Here is a 22,249-nt window from a genome sequence, read left to right as displayed (position 1 = left end):
TTAAAAAATTTGCAGTGTGATGAATGTGCTATCTCCATTACGAACGCTAGTTTTACAAGACCGAGCGCTTCTGTCTCGTACTTGATTCAGAGCATGTGTGGAATTTTGTGCCTCAGACTTGTGTACACACGCTCGGAATTTCCGACAACAAAGTTTTTGGTCGGAAAATTTGAGAACCTTCTCTCAAACATTTGTTGTCGGAAATTCCGACAGCAAATATCTGATGGAGCATACACACGGTCAGAATTTCCCACAAGCTCACATCGAACATTTGTTGTCGGAAATTCCGACCGTATGTACGCTGCATAACTCTATACATTTTGAGAGCCTCCATAGTAGGAGCACATAACAATGGATAGATTGAGGGCAGGTTTGCCTGGAGGGAACCCACTCCTTAAAGACACAGGGGCACACTGGACACCCAGCAAATAGCACAGTGGCAGCAAAGGTATCCAGTGTGCCCCCTCACCAAATAACCAAGAGTACAACCAAATGGCAACTGCCCCAAGTTATAACTGGCCTTAACAGCAAGGTGTTCATGGAAGGGCAATGCATGTCAAACAAAAACAAAGAAAAATTCCCAGCTCAACTTACCAACCAGCCTGCAAACAACCGAACTGTCCTGTCTATCAGTTAAAAACGTGTATAGCTTGCACACATTTGCAAATACATAAGCTGCAGAGGCTGCGACAAGGCACCCCATTATTATCTGCAGTCCTAACTCATTCTTTGCAATATAACTGTGGGTAATGTTTGCTGGAAATATCAATGAATACAGAAAAGAGAATTTTCGGCATTCACCAGATTTTTATAAATATGTCCCTGATTAGGGATGAGCTTCGAGTTCGAGTCGAATGTGAGTTAGACTCGAACATCGGCTGTTCGATCGTTCGACGAAGATCGAAAATTATGGGCTGTTCGCGCCAAATTCGAGCGATGCGTCACGGCCCATAATGCACTGCGTCATTGCAGTGGTTTTCTGGCTGATGATTGGCCAAGCATGCACTATGACCTGCAAGCTTTGACCAGTCATAGCGCCGTAAGCAAACAGAGCCATAATTGGCCAAAGGCAGGGTGCCTTTGGCCAATTATGGCTCAGGGGGCTAAGTACATACCCCACACTATATAAGGCCGCCTGCACGTCGGCCCTGTGTAGTGTGTTGCTGCTGTACTATTTCTAATCTACTTCAGGCAGGCATTTGATCCAGTTTAGCTAGATCTCACTGCAGACCGTTCATGCTGTACTATTTGTAATCTACTTCAGGCAGGCAGTTGATCCAGTTTAGCTAGATCTCACTGCAGACCGTTCCTGCTGTACTATTTCTAATCTACTTCAGGCAGGCATTTGATCCAGTTTAGCTAGATCTCACTGCAGACCGTTCCTGCTGTACTGTTTCTAATCTACTTCTGGCAGGCAATTGATCCAGTTTAGCTATATCTCACTGCAGACCGTTCCTGTTGTACTATTCCTAATATACTACAGGCAGGCAGTTCATTCATTTAGCTGCAGTATATTCAGTACTGTATCCTGTACAGCTAGATCTCGCTGCAGACTGTTCCTGTTGTTCTGTCCCTAATATACTACAGGCAGGCAGTTCATTCAGTTAGCTGCAGTATATTCAGTATACTGTATCCAGTTTAGCTAGATCTCGCTGCAGCCCATTCCTGTTGTTCTGCTCCTAATATACTACAGGCAGGCAGTTCATTCAGTTAGCTGCAGTATATTCAGTACTGTATCCTGTGCAGCTAGATCTCCCTGCAGACCGTTCCTGTTGTTCTTTTCCTAATATACTACAGGCAGGCAGTTCATTCAGTTAGCTGCAGTATATTCAGTACTGTATCCTGTGCAGCTAGATCTCGCTGCAGACCGTTCCCGTTGTTCTGTTCCTAATATACTACAGGCAGGCAGTTCATTCAGTTAGCTGCAGTATATATTGAGTACTTTATCCTGTGCAGCTAGATCTCACTGTAGACTGTTCCTGTTGTTCTGTTCCTAATATACTACAGGCAGGCAGTTCTTTCAGTTAGCTGCAGTATATTCAGTACTGTATCCTGTGTAGCTAGATCTCGCTGCAGACCGTTCCTGTTGTTCTGTTTCTAATATACTACAGGCAGGCAGTTGATTCAGTTAGCTGCAGTATATTCAGAATCAGTATATATATATCCCAGCTTTGTGCAGCTACATCTCACTGCAGGCCATTCCTGGCGTACCTATTCAAATACATTACAAATAAATCAAATACAGTATGTCTGGAAGGCCAACAAGGAGAGGCAGACGCTCACAGGCCACTAAAAGAGGACAAGCAGGCTCTGAGGCTCTGTGTCTGCAGCCAACATTGCTGATCGTGGACACGGTGCATCCTCAGCATGTGGCCGTGGGGCACACTTGTCCTTTTTTTCGGCAGCTGACCGTGTTGAGCCACAACATGCAGAAGAGTTGGTAGAGTGGATGACCAAGCCATTCTTATACTCTGTAATAAATAAAGTGATGCGCTAGAGTGTGCTGGGCGTGCCCATATGATGACATGACCAACAGTGTATCAAAATATATATATGTGAAAGCGTATTCAACACTAATAAATAAATTAAATATAATCACAAATTTATAAGTGATGCACTAAATGTGCTAGGTGTACCCATATGATGACACAAAATTTGTGTATCAAATAGATTTGAAAGCACATCCAACATTAATTGGTAAAAAATCCCAAAATTAGTAATATTAATAAATATATAAATATAAATATTGCATAAACATATACGGTAAACCTATAAACCTAAACCACAATTACTTAAACATGCATCATATGTGGAAACAAATTCCAAAGAGTGCCATGTTCCAAACAAACTGTAAAGTGCTAAGTGCCACACAATTCATGTATACAATATATTCAAAGGAACTATATAAATATTAAGCGTATGAATAGTCCTGCACATGGATAATAATGCTTGTACAAGATCTTCAACTGTGATATATTCAAAACGTGCTCAAATCTCCACGTGCCACAGATCATGCGATGGTGCAATACAGGTGACCCCCCCCCCAAGGTAATGCGCTTACCTCAGAAATTGTGACTAAGTCGCTAGACAAAGTCAGGAAACGATTTTAAGCCACCCCTGACTTTGTGCAGATTCCAGGATCACAGACTCCAGCATGGGAACAGTTATTGGATAAAAAGAAAGTACCATATAGTGTAATACATTTTTAGATTATTTATTCCAACCAGATATAAAAACACTCACCCCAAGAGGGGGTATTCACATTTCCAGGGTGCATCAGTGCACCACCCTATAGCAAGCATGTATACAGGTACAGCAGCGAGGATATGGCGTCCGTCCCAACACTGGCAGCAATCGCTGCCTAACACTCCGTCCTGGCCCCTCCCCTACGCGTCTTCAACACAGGGCATACGTGTCATCATCAGGGGACTCAGAGTCACCCAGGCTCAGAGTACTTTGACTGCCAATACAGCTGCCAAAACGGCCTCTTCCATCGGCTCAATGTCATCAGTCACTCCTTCCCTAGCCCCACCATCACGCCCTGAGGAATCCCCTGAACTGTTCGACCACAGTGTTGGGTACATGCTGCAGAAGGATGTGCAGCATTTTGAAAGCTCCGATGATGGTACCCAGATTGAGGAAGGCAGTAACGTGAGCCAAGAGAGAGGGGGTGCCCAAGAAAGACAACAAACTGGCAGTCATGTTCCCCCAGCTGAAGCATACTGCCAGATTTGCTCCAGTGATGAGGAGGGAGGGGATGATGAGGTCACTGACTCTACGTGGGTGCCTGATAGGAGAGAGGAGGAGGGGGAGGATGAGCAGGAGGCACATCTCCAACGAGGCAGGATGCCCTCCAGGGGCCAGCCTAAGGGCAGCCAACCGACTGGATCACACCACAGAGCTCCACATGTGCAGGGCCCTGCTAACTCCGCACGTTTTTCCAAAAGTTCTTTGGTGTGGGCCTTTTTTGAGATGTGTGCAGCAGATCGCACCATTGCTGTTTGCAACATATGTTTGAAGCGTATCAAGCGTGGCCAAAACAGCAGCCGCTTGGGCACCACATGCTTGACCAGACATATGTCGAACTCCCATGCAGTCCGTTGGCAAGGTTACTTAAAAGACCCACACCAAAGAACAAGGCGGACCTCTCCTTGCTCCTCATCAGCTGGATTCTCCAACCCCACTATACCTTCAGTTCTCTCAGAAACCTGCACTGAGAGGAATGAAGGTGTAGAATTAGGTGTGCCAAGTACTTGCAGGAAATCTGCTATCGCTACACCAACGTCCGATTGTAGCAGGCAAATTTCCCTACCCCAGTTGCTAAACCGGCGAAAGAAATTCGGTCCCAGCCATCCACGTGCCCAGCGGCTGAATGCTAGATGTCTAAATTGCTAGCACTCCAACTGCTGCCTTTTCAGCTGGTAGACTCTGCTATCTTTCGTGAATTTGTGGAATGTGTGATACCTCAGTGGCAGGTTCCCAAACGCCACTTTTTTTCACGGAAGGCGATTCCGGCTCTCTACCGGCATGTGGAAGGCAAGTATTGGCCTCGATGGACAGGGTGGTCAGCGGTAAGGTGCATATTACCGCTGACTCATGGTCAAGCAGGCATGGACAGGGATGTTACCTATCTTTCACGGCGCACTGGGTGACCCTGCTGGCAGCTGGGAAGGATGCAGGACAGGGTACAGTGTTGTTGGAGCTTGTTCCGCCACCACATCTCCAAAATGCTAGTCGTGATTCTGACACACCTCTCTCCTCCACCCCCTCCTCTTCTTCTTCCTCCATGGCTTCTTCCTCTATAGATTTGTCCTCGGAACCAGCGGTGCTCCGTAGGCGTTCAAAGGGCTACGCAAGCACTCAGGCAAAAAGATGCCATGCGGTGCTTGAGCTGGTGTGCTTAGAGGACAGGAGCCACACTGGTGCAGAGATTCTGTCAGCTCTGAAGGGGCAGGCTCAGAGGTGGTTGACGCTCCACCAGCTTCAGGCAGGAATGGTGGTTTGCGACAATGGCACCAACCTCCTCTCTGCCCTCCGACAGGGACACTGCACCCATGTTCCCTGTTTGTCTCACATCCTTAATTTGGTGGTGCAACAGTTCTTGTGCAAGTACCCGGGCTTACAGGATCTCCTGAGGCAGGCCAGGAAAGTCTGTGTGCATTTCCACTGGTCATATAATGCCAGTGCTCGGCTGGCTGACCTCCAAAAGGAATACAACCTGCCCAAGAGCCGCCTAATCTGTGACATGCCCACCAGATGGAACTCAATGTTGGCCATGCTGCAGCAGCTGCACACGCAGCAGAGGGTCATCAATGAGTACCTGTGCGACTATGGCACCAGGACAGGGTCAGGGGAGCTTGGCTTTTTTTCACCACGCCAGTGGCTCATGATCAAGGATGCATGCACTGTCCTGTCACCATTTGAGGAGGCCACAAGGATGATGAGCAGTGACAGTGCATGCATCAGTGATACTATCCCTCTTGTCTACCTGTTGGAGCACACGCTGCATGGAATAATGGACAGGGCACTTGAGGCAGAACAGAGGCAGGAAGAGGAGGACTTCCTTACCTCTCAAGGCCCCCTTTATCCAGACAGTGTTCCTGCGGGCCCGCCGATCACACAGGAAGAGGAGGAGGATTGTTTCAGCATGGAGGTGGAGTCTAGCACTGAGCATCAGCAGCAGTCTTCAAGGGATCGTTTACAGTCCCCAGAAACCCATGGACTTGTACCTTGCTGGGAGGAGGTGGCTGCGGATCAGGTCGTCCTTAGTGACCCAGAGGACTCCGGACCGAATGCCTTAGCAAACCTACGCTGCATGGCTTCCCTGATCCTGCAAAGCCTGCGAAAGGACCCTTGATTTGTGGTATCAAGGAGAGGGATCAGTACTGGCTGGCAACCCTCCTTGATCCACGTTACAAGGGTAAGGTTGCAGAACTTATCCAGCCGTCGCAGAGGGAGCAGGAGATGAAACATGTTCGGGAGGCCTTGCAGAAAGGTTTGTGCAACGCGTTTCCAGAGCCTGGGAGGTTACAAATTCCTGGTCCTGAACAATGTGTTGCTGAGGCTTTGGTCAGTCACAGAAGGAGCAGCGGAGAAGGTGGCCGTCTGACAGATGCATTCAGACAATTTTTTAGTCCGCAGCCCCAAGGTCTGATCGGTTCCAGCAACCATCGCCAGCGTCTGATTTACATGGTGCAGGAATACCTAGGGGCAAGATCAGACTTGGAGACCTTTCCAACTGAAAATCCTCTGGGTTACTGGGTCTTGAGGATGGATCACTGGCCAGAGCTTGTACAGTATGCAATTGAGCTACTGGCCTGTCCTGCATCCAGCGTTCTTTCGGAAAGCACATTCAGTGCTCCTGGAGGCTTTGTAACCGATCACAGAATGCGCCTGTCCTCGGTTGATCGGCTCACCTTCATAAAAATGAATCAGTCTTTGATCACCAGCTACCAAGCACCTGATGCTGATGTAACCGAATAAATTTTTTATGAATGTGAGATCCCTTCAAGGGCTTACAGTGTTGTGGCAACACCACCACACCACCACCAAAGGCCGAATTTTTCTGACCCTGTTCAACAGGGGCATGTAATTACAATAATATTTCACAGCAAGGCCCGTTCCAGCGCCCACCAAGAGTAACTGTGAGGGCTTACAGTGTTCTGGTACCACCAACACCTAAGGCCCAATTTTCTGCAGAGTATATAGGGCAGGCCCCTACTTTCAAACATCCGACTTACAAACGACTCCTACTTACAAACAGAGGGAGACAACAGGAAGTGAGAGGAAATCTACCCCTAGGAAGGGAAATTCTCTCCTGTAAGAGTTAAAATGGGAAAAAGGTGTCTCCTCCACTGATGCTTTATCACCAATCCTTGTTTCCCTAAAAACCCCAAATTTTCAAAATCCAATTGTCATTGGGACAGAAAGTGAGGTGAAATTTTCTGAATAGGGGCACAGACAGCAAAAAAAATGTTACAGGGGTGATGATAACCCTTCCCTATGTTTTCCAAAAAGCTTAAAAATAGATTTTTTGGCTGGAGCTACACTTACAAAATGTACCTGTTCCAAATTACAAACAGATTCAACTTAAAATGGTGTTACACCCAAAAAAAAAAAATGCATAAATGTGCCTAAAAAAAAAAACATTTGGAACAATTTTTTTTTTGGTTACTCACCTCTAAATGCCTGTTGCTATGGAGTCCCTTGTAGTCTGCCTCCTTCAGTGCCTGGGCTGGTGACATCACTTCCCCTTGGTGCAGGAAGGGCTCAGCTCTGCCCCCTCCCTCTTGTCAATCATATGGGACACGTGACAGGTCGCATATGATTGCGTGGCCAATCACGGCGCACGGCAGTGGGTGCTCGGCTGTGAAGCCACAGCCAAGCGCCCACAGTTGCAATGCCGGCGCCGCTGAACAGAGGGGGAGACGAGCGGGGCTTCCGATCCCCCGCATCGCTGGACCCTGGGAAAGGTAAGTGGTGTCCGATTATTAAAAGTCAGCAGCTGCAGTATTTGTAGCTGCTGACTTTTATTTATTTTTTTTTGTGGGAACTCTTTCTTGGGACCGCCTGTATACTGCTGTTCAGAGTATATAGGGCCTGGGGGCCCCACACCTTTCCTTTTTTTAATTTGGGTGCGGGGTTCCACTTAATATCCATACAAGATCCAAAGGGCCTGGTAATGGGCTGGGGGGTTACCCATGCCGTTTTTCTCAATAATTTTCATCCATATTGCCGGGACCCAACATTACATTACATTATGACATTACATTACAGCCACAAGCAGTTTTAAGTGACTTCTATTCCTTTAAAGAAATGTCATTTTGTGCAAGGACTGTTCTAAACACGGGAAACAGGCGCCACTTTACAGGCATACTATAGACACCCCCCAGGTACGATATATAAAGGAATTTTCACTTTTATTTTTTCACTTTAAGCATCATTAAAATCACTGCTCCAGAAAAAATGGCCGTTTTTAAAACTTTTTTTTGCATTGATACATGTCACCTGGGGCAGGACCCAGGTCCCCAAACCCTTTTTAGGACAATAACTTGCATATTAGCCATTAAAATTCGCACTGTTGATTTCTCACGTTCAAGTCCCATAGACTTTAACGGTGTTAAACAGTGTTTAACGGTCTGTTTGCAAGTTCTGGATGCGAACTGAACCGTGGGGGGGATGTTCGGCTTATCCCTAATCCCTGATTTTATTTTTGTCATTTACTTACATACCTGAGAAACGCCAGATATAAAATCTGGTGTTTCTCAGATATGTAAGTAAATGACAAACATAAAATGTGAGGTATCGCGGCGATCGGTAGAACAAGAGCAATAATTATAGCACTAGACCTCCTCTGTAACTTAAAACATGCAACCTGTAGAACTTTTTAAATATCGCCTATGGAGATTTTTAAGGGTAAAAATTTGTCGCCATTCCACGAGCGGGCGCAATTTTGAAGCGTGACATGTTGGGTATCAATTACTCGGCATAACATTATCTTTCACAATATAAAAAAAATTGGGCTAACTTTATTGTTGTCTTATTTTTTAATTAAAAAAAGTGTATTTTTTCCAAAAAAAGTAAGACTGCTGCGCAAATACGGTGTGACAGAAAGTATTGCAGCAACTGCCATTTTATTCTCTAGGGTGTTAGAAAAAAAATGTATAATGTTTGGGGGTTCTAAGTAATTTTCTAGCAAAAAAAACTGTTTTTAACAACAAATCTCAAAAAGTGGCTCGGTCCTTAAATGGTTAAAACTGCTTGCGGCTGTAATGTACTGCCGAATCCTGGCAATATAGATAAAAATCATTGAAAAAAAACGGCATGGGTCCCCCCCCCAGTCCATCACCAGGCCCCTTGGGTATAGTATGGATATTAAGGGGAACCCTGCACCAAAATTTAAAAAAAAAAATTGCGTGGGGGTCCCCCGAAAATCCATACCAGGTCCTTCAGATTTGGTATGGATGTTAAGGTGAACCCTGCGCCACAATTTAAAAAAAATCACATAGGGGTCCCCCCAAAATCCATTCTAGGCCCTTAGGGACTGGTATGGATTTTAAGGGGATACCCTGAACCATAATTTAAACAAATGGCATAGGGGTCCCCCCAAAATCCAGACCAGACCCTTATCCAAAACACTGCCAGCTGCAGGAAAAGGGGGGGGATGAGAGAGCGCCCTGCCTCCTGAACCGTACCAGGCCACATGCCCTCAACATGGGGAGGGTGCTTTGGAGTCCTCCCCAAAATACCTTGTCCCCATGTTAATGGGAACAAGGGCCTCATCCCCACAACCCTTGCCTGGTGGTTGTGGGGGTTTGCGGGCAGGGGGCTTATCAGAATTTGGAAGCCCCCTTTAACAAGGGGACCCCAGATCCCGCCCCCCCATGTGAATCGGTATCGGGTACATTGTACCCCTACACATTCACCAAAAAAGTGCCAAAATAGTAAAAATGACAGGAGACAGTTCAGGGCAGTAAGTCCATTATTAAAAGTGTCCCGCAATGTCCATTCATCTTCGATCACAGTGTCCGACAGACCAAGATAAAAAAAAAACCCGGAAAAAACTTCTCGCTGACACAGGCTTTCTGCATTGACAACTGTTATATAGCTGAGGGCGGGGCCACCCGGTGACGTAAACGGGTGACCCCACCCCCTCTGACGTCCCAAATTGTCTACTGTCATTTTTACCATTTTGACACTTATTTTGTTGAATGTGTAGGGCTACAATGTAACCGATACCCATTCACATGGGGGGCGGGATCTGGGGTTCCCTTGTTAAAGGGGGCTTCCAGAATCTGATAAGCCCCCCGCCCGCAGATCCCCACAGCCACCAGGCAAGGGTTGTGGGTATGAGGCAACATGGGGACAAAGTATTTTGGGGGACCCCTAAACACCCTCCCCATGTTGAGGGCATGTGGCCTGGTATGCTCTCTTGCCACCCTTTTCCTGAAGCCTGCCAGGTTGCATGCTCGGATAAGGGTTTGGTATGGATTTTGGGGGGACCCCTACGCCATTTTTTAAACATTTTGACTAGGGGCTCCCCTTAAAATTCATACCAGACCTGAAGGGCCTGGTATAGATTTTGGGGGACCCCCACGCAATTTTTTTTTACACTTTGGTGCGGGGTTCCCCAAGGGGCCTGGTAATGGACTGGCCATTTTTTTCAATGATTATTATCTATATTGCCGGGATCCGACAATTCATTACAGCTGCGAGCAGTTTTAAATGACATTTTTTCCTTTAGAAATGTAATTTTGCTGTGGTACTGTTCTAAACATGGGAAAGGTGAGCTACTTTACAGGCATACTAAGGACACCCCCCAGGCACAATATTTAAAGGAATATTTCATTTCTATTGTTTCACTTTAAGCATTATTAAAATCACTGCTCCCGAAAAAACGGACGTTTTTTTAAAACCTTTTTTTGCATTGATACATGTCCCCTGGGGCAGGACACTGGTTCCCATACACTTTTTATGGCAATAACTTGCATATAAGCTTCTAAAATGAGCACTTTTGATTTTTCATGTTCGTGTCCCATAGACTTTAACAGTGTTCGCACAAATTTTTTGCCTGTTCGCAAGTTCTGGTGCAAACCGAACTGGGGGATGTTCAGCTCATCCCTAGCCAATACATGATAAAAGATGTGACATCATATGGCATCATAAATATGTACACATGCCAATAAAGTGAATTGGCAGGCAGCAGGACCCAGATAAACATGATAATTAGGGATGCACCGATACCGGTATCGATGCCAATACTTGGCATTTTCGGGGGTATCGGTACTTGTGAAAATCGTGAAACCGATACCGGAAGTGACGTCAGCTTGGGCGGAGTTCGGGAACCGGATAAGGTTGCGGCCTCTCGACACGGCGGTGAGTGCTGTTTCCCTCGTGACAGACATGTGTTTTGCTGCTGCTGCGCCTGCTACATGGCTGCCCCACACGGCGAGCGTCCTCCTTACACCATATCCCTTCATGGCGGCCAGTGAGTGCTCTTCTCTATTTCTAACTGTTGCTTGCTTTCTTCATATGTGTCCCGCGGCCGGTGATTGCTGTACACTGCTTACATCATCATTTGCCTACCCGCATCATCTCTCTCTCTCGCCTAACATGGCGGCCGGCCTGTGTTACTCTTAAGTTAGTTTGTCCCATATTGTCTCTCTCTTGCCTAATATGGCGGTCGGCCTGTGTTATACTTAAATTAGTTTGTCCCACATTGTCTCTCTCTCTCTTGCCTAACATAATGTCCACTGTCCAGCATGGCGGCTGGCCTGTGTTTGTGTGTGTTACATAACTTAGTGTCCCACAATGTCTCTGTTGCCTAACATGTCCATCATGACGGCAAATGACTGCTTCTGTTACATAAATCATTGTCTCTTGCCTAACATTTTCCTGCATGTGCCTTTCTGAGACCATCCTCTGCTTTTTGTGTTGTAGAGATACAGACCGTTGTACCCGACAGATGGATGTCATCATCCCCGCTGGTTTACTTGGCCATACCAAGATGCTGGATGCAGCAGGAACAAACAACAAGCACCGGTGACAGCAGCTTCATTATTCTAAAAAATAGTAGGTGTCATCATGTGTGAAAAAATCAGAAATCAAAACATTTGGGCTAAAAATTTTTTCCCCATTTTCCTAATTTTTTTCCCCTTAAGGTAGAGCGACTTACTTATTTCTGGCTTTAAGTGCAATGCAAACGGATGCCACTGCCAGCAAAATGTCAGCTGTCTGGAAGTTTTTTTAAATTGATGAAACCAACAAACGCATTGCAGACTGCAAACTCTGTTCTGCCAAAATATCAAGAGGAGGTTTAAAAAGTTAGTTCTTATAATACCAGTAATCTCATAAAACACCTCAAAATGAAACACAAGACTGAGCATGGCGAATTTACAGCTGTCACTAGCTCTTGCACTCAGCAGCTGACACTGCAGCAAACCCTTGCCAGACGTGAAAAATTTTCCATGGATAAACCAAGGGCTAAAAAAATTTCTAAAGTAGTTACCCAATTCATCGTTCTTGATGATCAGCCACTATCAATAGTTCACAAAGTGGGTTTTCGTCGACTTATGAATCTTTTGTAGCCAAAGTACGAAATTCCCAGCTACTGTCATGTCACAGATGTCATGTTGCCACAATTACACAACACAGTGAAAAAACACATTACCAACATGCTACAGGAGGACATAAAGGCTATCAGTTTCACCATGGACATTTGGAGCAGTAGTGTGAGTCCCTTGTCTATAATTAGCTTAACTGCACAGTGGATTGATGCCAATTTCACTCTGCTCCAAGTCATGCTGCACACAAAGAAATTTCAAGGCTCTCACACAGGCCAAGCTATAAGAAGCATACTAGAAGAAATGCTTGACACTTGGGCAATTCCCAAAAGTTCTGTCCATGTGGTAGTCTGTGATAATGGCAGAAATATGATAAAAGGTGTACAAGATGCTGGTCTTCAGAGTCTTTCATGTGTGGCACATACACTGCAGCTGGCTGTCTCAGAGGGGCTTTTATCACAGCTCAGCATTACGGAGGCTGTGGGAGTTGTTTGCAAAATAGTTGGGCACTTTAAACATTCAAACCTGGCATATTCTCAGCTGCAAGATATTCAGATCCAGCTTGGTCAACCCATTAAAAGACTTCAACAAGATGTTGAGACTCGCTGGAACAGCACTTTTTACATGCTGTAGTCTCTGATAGAGCAAAAACGGGCCATTTGAGTCAGAACATGAGCTGCCTGCAACGATCACTGCAAATCAGTGGAATCTCATGGAGAAGATGATCAACATCTTGGCTCTCTTTGAAGAGTTGACTCGGCAAGTGAGTTCAGATTCTTTTGCCTTGTATGTAATTCCTGCAGTGACTGTGCTACAACGATTATTATCTAAAGAAGTGGATGAGGACCACGGTGTTAAAACGATGAAGAACACATTGCTTGGTGCTTTGCAGAAACGGTTCTCTGACATGGAGCAAAATCCACTTTACTGCATCGCTACTTTACTCGATCCAAGGTAATCAATTATTGCTGGCTGCTATTTTGCATTGTTTTTATTTGAATATTGATGATATGATTTTGCTTTTTGGATGAAGGTGATATTTTACAGTTTTATTATCACTTGCTTGCATTAAAAAAAAATGTTTGTAATGCAAGTGATAACACGATCACATCTCACCTTTATAAAAAACACAAAACAAAATCGATAATGACAAACGAACTTACCTGCTCTGCCTCTGTGTAATGGTTTTGCACAGAGCAAGCCAGACAACTGTTTTTGCCGTGTCCCCCGCTGTCACCTTTCCTTCTAGCAGTGCCCCCACAGCAAGCTTCCACAGTTGTTGCTTTGCTTGCATGACATTGTCTAATGTCTTGTATTTTTCTTCTTCTAGGTATAAAGATTGGTTCTTCTCAACTGCAGATGCTGGCAGGCAGGCCAAAGAGATGTTCGTGCTGGAAATGCAACAAATATCTTCTGTACAGGTACTACAGGCACAGGCAGCTACACCTGAGGTGCTTGAGAAACCAGCTACCAAAAGGCCTCGCACTGAGCAACAGCCAGGTACCGGTGTGACTGTGGACAGTGTTTTTCAAGAAATTGCTTATTCATCTACATTTGAGAACGTGCTCCCACAGCTGCTACCATACAACTAGAAGCATATCTTGGAGAGGTCACTGTGCCTCGTTTGGACAAACCTTTTGAGTATTGGGCAGTCAATAAACTGTGATTTTCCACTCTAGCCCAAATGGCACAAAAATATCTTTCAGCTCCTTGCAGTAGTGTGGAAAGTGAGAGATTGTTCAGTGCAGCGTCACACATTCTGACTGACACCAGAAACTGACTTCTAAATGAACATGCAGAGATTCTTCTGTTTCTCAAAAAAAACTTGCCACTTGTGTTTGAATTGGAAAAGTAATTTACCGTCTGTTACTGTCCAACTGTAAGGCATCATGCACAGTTGCACGTTGCAGCTCAAAGCAACTGCTCCACCTGGCATTTGAGTGTTTTTTTTGTGCGTTTCCTCTGCCTGTTAACTCCCCTCCATTTTGGTCTTTAAAAAAAAAAAAAAAAAAAAATGCCTTTTTAACTCCATACCACAACCTTTTTCCTTAAGTGAAAATGTGAATCACCTATGGTGTGCACATTGCACACTATAGGTGATTCAACGTGCAAAGCATGGGGGACACATAGCCTAATATGGAGCGGCATAGAGTTAACATTACAGGCAAGCGAAAGGCTCAAAAACAGGGAGCTCAAACGCCTGTAGGAGCAGCTACTTTGAGCTTTATTGTGCATGTGCCTTACTGCTGCTAAGTCCTTTCCTCCTTGGCCTTGCTTGGTCTGTGAAAAATGTTTTTTCACGAGTTTCATAAGAAGTTGAACTAGAAGCTAGCACTTTTTTTTTTATTATTTAAAAAATGTTTACAAAATAATGTTAGTTTTGAGGTACTGTTCAGTTGCTCATCCTCAGGCCTAACATTTTTTAACTGTATTGCATTTGGGTTGGTTGATGTGATGACGTGAACTTGTGATGTTTGTTTTATACGTGGCGTCATCAACAATGATGATATTTCATGTTCTGTGTGACATTTGAGCTTTTCATTTTCAAGGCATAATGCCTGTACAATGCAGCTAAAAGCATCTGCTCCTCAAGGAGTTTAAGCTTTTTTCCTGCCTGTTAACGCCTCCCCTCCATGTCAGCCCATTGCACACTAGTTTCAGGAGTTTAGTGGCAGGAAAGTTTACAGGCAAAAAAAACTCCAAAGATTTCCATTTCCAATTTCTTTGGATTTTTTTTTCTGCCTGCTGCCTGTAAGCTGCCCTGCCACTAAACTTCTGAAACTGCATAGTGTTCCTTGGCCAATGGCCATGAATGAACACATAGACTAACATGGAGGGGAAGAGGTAACAGGTAGAGAAAAAAAAAGCTCAAAAGAGCTAAAACACCTGGAGAAGCAGCTGCTTTAAGCTGCGCATGAGGCCTTACTGCAGCCTAAATGCCAACCTAACACACATCCTTGCCATACTGGAAACAAACACGTGTTTATTTTGGTTTTTGAAATTTTATAAATAATGTCTTGTGTTGTGAGTTGACTGAGGTACTATACTGGTCTTGCTTCTCCTCATGCCTAAACATTGTGAACTTGCAATGTACATGTCATTGATGACATTGACATTATTTTTAATAACATGTTCTGTGCAATTTGCGCTTTAACAGCTTTGTGACCAGCAAATAAACATGTTTTCTTTCATAATCTTTTGACTGCGTTTCAATTCCTCATATTATGGTGAAAATGTGTAATTTTTCATGATTTTTTTTAAAAAATGGTCACATGACAAAAATCAGGTATCGGTAATTGGTATTGGCGAGTACATGATGTCAAGTATCGGTACTCGTACTCGGTGTCAAAAAAAAAAAAAAAGTGGCATCGGTGCATCCCTAATGATAATGAATTACAGTATATGACAGCTAAGTTCTAAGTTTAAAGTGAGCCACTAGGATGCGACATATCGCAGCTACCAGTGGCGGCCCATCCATAGCTAGAGACAAAAAAAGGTTTTAAAAGTTCTTTAAGTTCGCTGTGCTCGGGCCCCAGCCACAGTGCACTATGGAAGCGTCATGCCAATGCAATCCCGTGATTGCAGGCGAGACGCTACATTTGCGGGGTTTTGTGTTGCTTTGTGGCTCAAAGCTAAGTGCCTCTCCACTCTCATTGGGTCAGTCTTCTGTCTGCCTGCCTATCTTACCATTAGCACCGCTGTAGGACTTGAGTGGTGCTTTCCCCGGGCAGCCGTGTCACTTTCGGTTTCTGTGCCAGTGGGAAGTTGGCTCCATGAAGCAAGAATCAAGGTAATGTGATCTGACACTCTGTCAGTGTCTGTCCGTCCACATACCTTGTAATGTTCTCATCTTGTGATGATGGTCTGTGATCAGACGGTGGAGGGAGGGGGTGCCCTGCTTCTTCTGTGCCCGGGAATTAACTTCCTTTCACCCAGCAATCTGCAGGAGCATTTCATGACACATCATCTCCTGTATTTGTACCATGAGGGGTCCCAGCACTGTGTCCTGCTACTGCAATCGTATACAGTATATCCTCATCTTCACCAGGTCTCTATCTATCTCTGTCCCTCTCTCTTCTCGCTCTATCTATCTATCTATCTATCTATCTATCTATCTATCTATCTATCTATCTATCTATCTATCTATCTACCTGTCTATCGATCTGTCTGTATGTCTGTCTGTCTGCCTATCCATCTGCCTGTCTATCGATCTGTCTGCTAATGAATCTGTCTGCTGATCTGTCTGTCTGTGTACCTATCTGCCTGCCTATCGATCTGTCTGTGTACCTGAATGGAGGGGAAGATTTGGATGCCGCACACCGGATGTAGTCAAAAAACTTCACTTTATTGAAAAAATGGGATCATCAAAATAACAAGACTGTCATGCAGAAAGTACAGATAAGCTGACGCGTTTCGCACTCAGGACTGAGTGCTTACTCATAGCTAACAAATATTAAAAAGACAAACTCTTATATAGCTCAATGGAGTATCACATGATTGCCCAATTAGATGGTCATTGAGTCTCAGCATCTGCTGGCTATTTGGTGTGTTAACTGGTTGAGAAATGTTTTCAAAACCGTGACATGTAAATAGATGACAAAGAATGTGAAAAAAGATGTGTATATGTACATGTGTAGGCAAAAAAAAAAAAAAAATAATGTGTGTGTGTGTGTGTGTGTGTGTGTGTGTAGTGAATCCTATCAATAAACGTGTATATATAATAATAAATGTACTTCTATAACGTGTATATATAAAAAGTGATGAGTATCAAAAAGAAAGAAATTACTATTAGGTGAAAGGAAAAAATGTGTAAAAAATATTTCTCATTAAAAAAAGAGAAAATATATTGATAAAAATATTCAGACAACGTGCAAAGTAAGTGTGAAGAGTGAATGTAATGAAACTATATGTGAACAAAATATATAAATATGATGAAACTCTCTATAATATGCCGGTGAAGTGGATGAGGTTCTCTATAATAAGCCGGAATAATACAGGTGAAATATAGAGCAATGTGACCTGAAATAATGCGTGATATGCCCGCGGTTGATAACAAGGTACATATAGGGCCCTATAATGATAGAAATAAACTGTGGGATTCAAAGACATAAAATCACGCTGATAAGGGTTGCCCTGATCTGGTCAAATGGCAGTGATATATGCAGGGTCCCAGTAGACTGACTTGTAACTTAGTGATTCTAAATGATGAGCCTGGCCGAGAGCAGGGTGTGTGTAAAATTTCAGGAATGAAGCAGCGGTGTTCAAGGTAATAGAACGCCGCTAGTCTGTGTCACAATAAATGTCTAGATGGAATTATAGTGATGGTAATAAAGTTGGTAGAGGTCTCGGCCAGTATCCAAGTTTAAGGGATCACAAAAAGGGACAAATGAAAAGCAAGTAAAATACTATAGGCTGGGATACGAAGACATAAAATCACGCTGATCAGGGTTGCCCTGATCTGGTCAAATGGCAGTGATATATGCGGGGTCCCAGTAGACTGACTTGTAGCGTAGTAATTCTAAATGATGAGCCTGACCGTGAGCAGAGTGTGTGTGGAATTTCAGGAATGAAGCAGCAGTGTTCAAAATAGTAGAGCGCCGCTAATCCATATCACACTAAATGTTTAGATGGAATTATAATGATGGTAATAAAGTTGGGGGTGGTCTCGGCCAGTCACCCGAGTTTAAGGGGTCACAAAAAAGAACAAATCAAAAACAAGTAAGATACTACAGGCTGGACGAGAATGTTACCAGACTGAGATCGTAAAAATTATCCGGACAGACAATTAAGTTAAAATATGTTAGTATGTGATCCGTCTCGGGTGGCTCATATAAAAGCATGTCTCAGTATATGTGTGTCAGCAAATGCCAAGACCTCCAAACAAAACATATTGGAATAATACATCTTATGAGTCCACTAATACAATGCTCATATATTAACACCGGCAAGTGAAACAGATGAAAACAGGCATATAATGATCAACGTGAATCCAATCTATGAAGACGATGAGAAGAAATGTTATAATGCTGCATTCTAAAGAGAAACAACTACATATTCATATTGCAACATTACACTCGCAAAATAAACACTGAACACAAACGATACAATGTATGTCAGCTTATGTACATATAAATAAGCTTAATATATCTGAATTATGATCCCAAGGTGTCCAAAAAAATATGTATATGGACAACAAGGTGTACAAAATGTGAACGAATGAAAGTAAATAAAATGAATAAAATAAAATAAGGTAAAAAAAAAAAAATGTGAAAACATATTGCGTAAAAACCTAATATATATATATCAGGTGTTTCCTACACAACTAGAAAGATGTATAGGACAATGAAAGTTTCCATATATATCTATGTGATGAAAAATGAGCTAAAATAAAAGTAATAATTATGAAATAAAATTGTGAACCTCATGATACAAATCATGAATAATTATCAAAAGAAAACGATGAAAAAGGTAGATATAATAACACAAAAATGTGTGGAAAACGAAATAGAATAAAACTATTTATCTCAATATTGTCGCGATATGCATCCTCAAGTAAAATTAACTTGTGCTTTGGTCAGGTATATAAAACACCCGAACATGATGGATATCGCAAAACAATAAAAGATATTGTATATTGCTATTGTTAATGTAACCTTTTGCAAACATCTATTCTTGGCCATGGTTCCCTGGAAATTCCTGCTCTGCCATAGTTACTATACTGAGTATGCAGAGTAGGGGAACTTGTCGGGCATATATACCAATCAAGGTGGTAAATATTATATATTCATGTATAATATTGGATATGTTAGTACATAGGCCCCAATGGTCAGTAGATGGAAAAAACTCCTATTTTGGCACCATCTGACCGGAACACAAAACAAGAGGAAATAGAAAATGGCTGACAAAACGTGAAAATGTAAAAAATGAACATGAAATGTTCTTTATAAGGACTCATGATGGTGTAGATGTTATAACCATGCTCAAACAGTATAGGAAAGTTACTCATACTGCTGTTAGTATTTTTAAGGCTAATCTCTCATTTTGTGTCAAATTATCTTTAATCGATTTTCTATGGTAACTGTGAGCCAAGCGAGTTAATTCCTCCTCCACCAACCTCTGAAATACATCAAGATCTTTGCCCCTGGATGCCACTGGGTAAAAATCAGATTTAGATCTGATTATTAGTTTTTTCTGTAAATCAGTGGGATCCATGGGGGGTGGATCCGAATCATCTGCCAGTGTTATTAAATCTTGCAGTGCACACACTTCATTAAAAGAGATGGGTGAAGGGGGAGACTCACCTGATTCGCCAAGGTTCCCTGGAACGTCCTCTTCTCTAGAACCACCAAAAATGGAAAATTGTATACTCACCTTTCCGTAATTTTCCTTTCCTGACGCATCTTCATGGCAGCACACACTGGGTTGTGACTCCGCCTCCACAACCTGACAGGATTGGTCTAGCTATAAAAGTTTGAAGAGAGATGACCCCCACCATTCTCTGTATATATCATCTAAGAACAGGGTGGGAACCTGTGTGCTGCCATGAAGATGCGTCAGGAAAGGAAAATTACGGAAAGGTGAGTATACAATTTTCCATTTTCCTGACGCCTTCATGGCAGCACACACTGGGAAATAACTCGCCAGTCGGGAGGGTGCAAACAAACACATTTTATTATTCTAAAGAGCTGTGGAGTTGGCTTTAATAATGGATCTGCCAAAATCTGCTGTTAGTTGAGCAAAGTCAATTTTGTAGTGAGAAGTAAACGTATGTCTAGATGACCAGGTCGCTGCTTTACATATTGTTTCTGGTGAAACCCTGCAGTATGCTGCCCATGAAGTTGCCACTGCCCTGGTTGAATGTGCCTTGATACCTTCCGGGATATTAAGTTGCTGAGTAGAGTATGCCTTTTTGATGGTGTTAACCAGCCAGGATGCGATCGTTCGAGAAGTTGCTGGATGACCTTTCCTAGGTCCGTGTGGAATTATGAGAAGAGTATCGGTTTTCCTGAAGGAAGCTGTGGTTTCTAGATATTTGGTAATGACTGTTTTGATATCCAATGCATGAGGCTCACCTTGGTCGTCAGTAAAGGATGGAAGGGTGATATCCTGGTTATAATGAAAAGAAGATGCTACTTTGGGAGTGAAATGCTCCGAAGGCTTCAATACCACTCTATCGGGATAGAGAACTAGGTATGGTTCTGTTATCAGTAGTGCTCTAAGTTCCGAAACTCTTTTTGCAGATGTAATAGCGATAAGGAAGGTTAGCTTTAGAGTCAGGTTCCAAAGAGATATTGATTCAACCGGAAAAAAAGGAGGTTTTGATAATGCGTCAAGTACTGTAGAAAGATCCCATGCTGGAAAAGTGGGTTTTCTTGGAGGTCTGATTTTTAGGCAAGCCTTCATGAACTGGATCACCAGAGGATGCAGGGCCCATCTAATGCCTGTTTTAGCCGATAGGGCAGAAATCTGGACTCTAAGGGTACTTGAGCTTAATCCTTTGTTGATACCCAGCTGAAGGAATTCCAGAACTTGCGGTGGCTCGGGTGATACTGGGTTCCAATTTTTTTGTTGAGCTAGTGAACAAAACCTATCCCAGACTTGTGAGTACGTTTTGTTGGTGGGGCTTTTTCTTGCTTGTAAAAGGGTTGCAATTACTTCCTGCGAGCATCCCTGCTCTAATAACCTAGTCCTTTCAATTTCCAAGCTGTCAAGTGTAGTTTCTCTGGTGCTGGATGTAGAAATTGACCCTGAGATAGGAGGTCTGATGTTACCGGGAGAGGCAGTGGATGTTGCAGGCTGAGCTGTAGTAGGGTAGTGAACCAAGGTCTCCTCGGCCAAAGAGGAATTACTGCTATTACTGTGGCTGACGATCTCCGAAGCCTGGATAGGAACCTCGCGATTAAGGGTACTGGTGGAAAGATGTAGCCCAGCTTGAAATTCCATGGATGGGTCAGACAATCTATCCCCTCGGCCGACGGGAAAGCCGCCCTTGACAGGAATCTCCGACATTTGGTGTTCGTAGGGGTGGCTGCTAGGTCGATCTCCGGTATTCCCCAAGTTGTTGACAGGAGGGAAAAAGCTTGTTGGCTCAATGACCACTCGTTGTTCGAGAGAAGTTCCCTGCTCAAATAGTCGGCCAGCATGTTCTGGGCTGCTGGGACATATACCGCTCTCAGGTCTACAAGATGCACTTGTGCCCAATCCATGATAGGACGAACTTCTTCCATTAATGTGCGACTCCTCGTACCCCCTTGCCTCTGAATATATGCTACTGCTACTCTGTTGTCCATTTGGATCACAACGCTTTTTCCCGTCAGGTATGGAGAGAAAGCCAGGAGTGCCTGAAAGGCTGCTCTGAGTTCTAGTATATTCGACACTATACCATGAGCTTGAAACTTCCATTGCCCCTGGGCTGCTAGGTTTTGGTAATGAGCTCCCCATCCTGCCTGGCTGGCGTCCGAAGTGACCACCTCTGGCTGTGGAGGTACTATAGGTTTGTGTCTTTTGAGGTTGCTGGATCGTGTCCACCACCATATGGATTGTTTCACATACCTGTGAATGTAGATCGTCTGAAGCATTGATGCTCCATTCCACTGCCTCAGGAAGGAATTCTGTAAGATTCTTGTGTGCCATTGGGACCACTGGATCATGGGCAGGGTTGCAGACATGGAGCCTAGGATACTCATACATACTCTGGCTGGTAGGTGTGTAGCTGAGATTAGCCTCTGAATTTTCTGGATCAGGGGCATGATCTTCTCCTGAGGAAGCTGCACTCTGTTCTGGATGGTGTCTAGTTCTGCCCCCAGAAATACCATCTTCTGTGTGGGTTGTAGCCTGCTTTTCTGCCAGTTCACTAGCCAACCGAAATCTTGCAGAGTTGAGAGTAAGATTTCTCGGTGTTGTATCAGGACCTGGCGACTCTCTGCTAGAAGAAGTATGTCGTCTAGATAATGGTGCACCCTCAGACCTTTTTCCCTGAGGTATGCAATGACGGGTAGAAGAACTTTGGTGAAGGTCCTGGGAGCTGACGAGATGCCGAAGGGTAGGCACTGGAATTGGAAGTGATGTTGGTTGATTGGAAAGCGGAGAAATTTTTGAAAGGCAGGATGTACTGGGATGTGAAGATAAGCGTCCGATAAATCTACGGACAGCATCCAATCGTCTAGATTTACTGCTAACAGAATGGA

The sequence above is a fragment of the Aquarana catesbeiana genome, linkage group LG08 (assembly GCF_042186555.1).
Source record: "Aquarana catesbeiana isolate 2022-GZ linkage group LG08, ASM4218655v1, whole genome shotgun sequence".
Taxonomy (NCBI): Eukaryota; Metazoa; Chordata; class Amphibia; order Anura; family Ranidae; genus Aquarana; species Aquarana catesbeiana.
The sequence above is the reverse complement of the archived record's forward strand: the minus strand, read 5'-3'. Positions refer to the sequence as shown.